Source organism: Styela clava, chromosome 7 (genome assembly GCF_964204865.1).
Source record: "Styela clava chromosome 7, kaStyClav1.hap1.2, whole genome shotgun sequence".
In the NCBI taxonomy this organism is placed as follows: domain Eukaryota; kingdom Metazoa; phylum Chordata; class Ascidiacea; order Stolidobranchia; family Styelidae; genus Styela; species Styela clava.
Window position 1 is genome coordinate 20202203 of NC_135256.1, and position 5000 is coordinate 20207202.

Consider the following 5000-nt stretch of genomic DNA (forward strand, 5'->3'; position numbering starts at 1 on the left):
GGCGGGCGAGAGAGTGCTGCGTCGCCGGCATCGGCGTCGAAAGAAGCCGAGCCAAAAAAAGTTAAAGTACAAACGTGCAAGCATACTAACCTAACCCTAGGTAAGGGATGTCAGAGCGAAAGACAGTAATTTCGAATGAGCCAAGAAAGAGCGGTGCGGGGCCGGTCGGAGCGCACCCTTTTCTCGGTGGCTGGCGGGCGAGAGAGTGCTGCGTCGTCGGCATCGGCGTCGAAAGAAGCCGAGCCAAAAAAAGTTAAAGTACAAACGTGCAAGCATACTAACCTAACCCTAGGTAAGGGATGTCAGAGCGAAAGACAGTAATTTCGAATGAGCCAAGAAAGAGCGGTGCGGGGCCGGTCGGAGCGCACCCTTTTCTCGGTGGCTGGCGGGCGAGAGAGTGCTGCGTCGCCGGCATCGGCGTCGAAAGAAGCCGAGCCAAAAAAAGTTAAAGTACAAACGTGCAAGCATACTAACCTAACCCTAGGTAAGGGATGTCAGAGCGAAAGACAGTAATTTCGAATGAGCCAAGAAAGAGCGGTGCGGGGCCGGTCGGAGCGCACCCTTTTCTCGGTGGCTGGCGGGCGAGAGAGTGCTGCGTCGCCGGCATCGGCGTCGAAAGAAGCCGAGCCAAAAAAAGTTAAAGTACAAACGTGCAAGCATACTAACCTAACCCTAGGTAAGGCATGTCAGAGCGAAAGACAGTCATTTCGAATGAGCCAAGAAAGAGCGGTGCGGGGCCGGTCGGAGCGCACCCTTTTCTCGGTGGCTGGCGGGCGAGAGAGTGCTGCGTCGCCGGCATCGGCGTCGAAAGAAGCCGAGCCAAAAAAAGTTAAAGTACAAACGTGCAAGCATACTAACCTAACCCTAGGTAAGGGATGTCAGAGCGAAAGACAGTAATTTCGAATGAGCCAAGAAAGAGCGGTGCGGGGCCGGTCGGAGCGCACCCTTTTCTCGGTGGCTGGCGGGCGAGAGAGTGCTGCGTCGCCGGCATCGGCGTCGAAAGAAGCCGAGCCAAAAAAAGTTAAAGTACAAACGTGCAAGCATACTAACCTAACCCTAGGTAAGGGATGTCAGAGCGAAAGACAGTAATTTCGAATGAGCCAAGAAAGAGCGGTGCGGGGCCGGTCGGAGCGCACCCTTTTCTCGGTGGCTGGCGGGCGAGAGAGTGCTGCGTCGTCGGCATCGGCGTCGAAAGAAGCCGAGCCAAAAAAAGTTAAAGTACAAACGTGCAAGCATACTAACCTAACCCTAGGTAAGGGATGTCAGAGCGAAAGACAGTAATTTCGAATGAGCCAAGAAAGAGCGGTGCGGGGCCGGTCGGAGCGCACCCTTTTCTCGGTGGCTGGCGGGCGAGAGAGTGCTGCGTCGCCGGCATCGGCGTCGAAAGAAGCCGAGCCAAAAAAAGTTAAAGTACAAACGTGCAAGCATACTAACCTAACCCTAGGTAAGGGATGTCAGAGCGAAAGACAGTAATTTCGAATGAGCCAAGAAAGAGCGGTGCGGGGCCGGTCGGAGCGCACCCTTTTCTCGGTGGCTGGCGGGCGAGAGAGTGCTGCGTCGCCGGCATCGGCGTCGAAAGAAGCCGAGCCAAAAAAAGTTAAAGTACAAACGTGCAAGCATACTAACCTAACCCTAGGTAAGGCATGTCAGAGCGAAAGACAGTAATTTCGAATGAGCCAAGAAAGAGCGGTGCGGGGCCGGTCGGAGCGCACCCTTTTCTCGGTGGCTGGCGGGCGAGAGAGTGCTGCGTCGCCGGCATCGGCGTCGAAAGAAGCCGAGCCAAAAAAAGTTAAAGTACAAACGTGCAAGCATACTAACCTAACCCTAGGTAAGGGATGTCAGAGCGAAAGACAGTAATTTCGAATGAGCCAAGAAAGAGCGGTGCGGGGCCGGTCGGAGCGCACCCTTTTCTCGGTGGCTGGCGGGCGAGAGAGTGCTGCGTCGCCGGCATCGGCGTCGAAAGAAGCCGAGCCAAAAAAAGTTAAAGTACAAACGTGCAAGCATACTAACCTAACCCTAGGTAAGGGATGTCAGAGCGAAAGACAGTAATTTCGAATGAGCCAAGAAAGAGCGGTGCGGGGCCGGTCGGAGCGCACCCTTTTCTCGGTGGCTGGCGGGCGAGAGAGTGCTGCGTCGTCGGCATCGGCGTCGAAAGAAGTCGAGCCAAAAAAAGTTAAAGTACAAACGTGCAAGCATACTAACCTAACCCTAGGTAAGGGATGTCAGAGCGAAAGACAGTAATTTCGAATGAGCCAAGAAAGAGCGGTGCGGGGCCGGTCGGAGCGCACCCTTTTCTCGGTGGCTGGCGGGCGAGAGAGTGCTGCGTCGCCGGCATCGGCGTCGAAAGAAGCCGAGCCAAAAAAAGTTAAAGTACAAACGTGCAAGCATACTAACCTAACCCTAGGTAAGGGATGTCAGAGCGAAAGACAGTAATTTCGAATGAGCCAAGAAAGAGCGGTGCGGGGCCGGTCGGAGCGCACCCTTTTCTCGGTGGCTGGCGGGCGAGAGAGTGCTGCGTCGTCGGCATCGGCGTCGAAAGAAGCCGAGCCAAAAAAAGTTAAAGTACAAACGTGCAAGCATACTAACCTAACCCTAGGTAAGGGATGTCAGAGCGAAAGACAGTAATTTCGAATGAGCCAAGAAAGAGCGGTGCGGGGCCGGTCGGAGCGCACCCTTTTCTCGGTGGCTGGCGGGCGAGAGAGTGCTGCGTCGCCGGCATCGGCGTCGAAAGAAGCCGAGCCAAAAAAAGTTAAAGTACAAACGTGCAAGCATACTAACCTAACCCTAGGTAAGGGATGTCAGAGCGAAAGACAGTAATTTCGAATGAGCCAAGAAAGAGCGGTGCTGGGCCGGTCGGAGCGCACCCTTTTCTCGGTGGCTGGCGGGCGAGAGAGTGCTGCGTCGCCGGCATCGGCGTCGAAAGAAGCCGAGCCGAAAAAAGTTAAAGTACAAACGTGCAAGCATACTAACCTAACCCTAGGTAAGGCATGTCAGAGCGAAAGACAGTAATTTCGAATGAGCCAAGAAAGAGCGGTGCGGGGCCGGTCGGAGCGCACCCTTTTCTCGGTGGCTGGCGGGCGAGAGAGTGCTGCGTCGCCGGCATCGGCGTCGAAAGAAGCCGAGCCAAAAAAAGTTAAAGTACAAACGTGCAAGCATACTAACCTAACCCTAGGTAAGGGATGTCAGAGCGAAAGACAGTAATTTCGAATGAGCCAAGAAAAAGCGGTGCGGGGCCGGTCGGAGCGCACCCTTTTCTCGGTGGCTGGCGGGCGAGAGAGTGATGCGTCGTCGGCATCGGCGTCGAAAGAAGCCGAGCCAAAAAAAGTTAAAGTACAAACGTGCAAGCATACTAACCTAACCCTAGGTAAGGGATGTCAGAGCGAAAGACAGTAATTTCGAATGAGCCAAGAAAGAGCGGTGCGGGGCCGGTCGGAGCGCACCCTTTTCTCGGTGGCTGGCGGGCGAGAGAGTGCTGCGTCGTCGGCATCGGCGTCGAAAGAAGCCGAGCCAAAAAAAGTTAAAGTACAAACGTGCAAGCATACTAACCTAACCCTAGGTAAGGGATGTCAGAGCGAAAGACAGTAATTTCGAATGAGCCAAGAAAGAGCGGTGCGGGGCCGGTCGGAGCGCACCCTTTTCTCGGTGGCTGGCGGGCGAGAGAGTGCTGCGTCGCCGGCATCGGCGTCGAAAGAAGCCGAGCCAAAAAAAGTTAAAGTACAAACGTGCAAGCATACTAACCTAACCCTAGGTAAGGGATGTCAGAGCGAAAGACAGTAATTTCGAATGAGCCAAGAAAGAGCGGTGCGGGGCCGGTCGGAGCGCACCCTTTTCTCGGTGGCTGGCGGGCGAGAGAGTGCTGCGTCGCCGGCATCGGCGTCGAAAGAAGCCGAGCCAAAAAAAGTTAAAGTACAAACGTGCAAGCATACTAACCTAACCCTAGGTAAGGCATGTCAGAGCGAAAGACAGTAATTTCGAATGAGCCAAGAAAGAGCGGTGCGGGGCCGGTCGGAGCGCACCCTTTTCTCGGTGGCTGGCGGGCGAGAGAGTGCTGCGTCGCCGGCATCGGCGTCGAAAGAAGCCGAGCCAAAAAAAGTTAAAGTACAAACGTGCAAGCATACTAACCTAACCCTAGGTAAGGGATGTCAGAGCGAAAGACAGTAATTTCGAATGAGCCAAGAAAGAGCGGTGCGGGGCCGGTCGGAGCGCACCCTTTTCTCGGTGGCTGGCGGGCGAGAGAGTGCTGCGTCGCCGGCATCGGCGTCGAAAGAAGCCGAGCCAAAAAAAGTTAAAGTACAAACGTGCAAGCATACTAACCTAACCCTAGGTAAGGGATGTCAGAGCGAAAGACAGTAATTTCGAATGAGCCAAGAAAGAGCGGTGCGGGGCCGGTCGGAGCGCACCCTTTTCTCGGTGGCTGGCGGGCGAGAGAGTGCTGCGTCGCCGGCATCGGCGTCGAAAGAAGCCGAGCCAAAAAAAGTTAAAGTACAAACGTGCAAGCATACTAACCTAACCCTAGGTAAGGGATGTCAGAGCGAAAGACAGTAATTTCGAATGAGCCAAGAAAGAGCGGTGCGGGGCCGGTCGGAGCGCACCCTTTTCTCGGTGGCTGGCGGGCGAGAGAGTGCTGCGTCGCCGGCATCGGCGTCGAAAGAAGCCGAGCCAAAAAAAGTTAAAGTACAAACGTGCAAGCATACTAACCTAACCCTAGGTAAGGGATGTCAGAGCGAAAGACAGTAATTTCGAATGAGCCAAGAAAGAGCGGTGCTGGGCCGGTCGGAGCGCACCCTTTTCTCGGTGGCTGGCGGGCGAGAGAGTGCTGCGTCGCCGGCATCGGCGTCGAAAGAAGCCGAGCCGAAAAAAGTTAAAGTACAAACGTGCAAGCATACTAACCTAACCCTAGGTAAGGCATGTCAGAGCGAAAGACAGTAATTTCGAATGAGCCAAGAAAGAGCGGTGCGGGGCCGGTCGGAGCGCACCCTTTTCTCGGTGGCTGGCGGGCG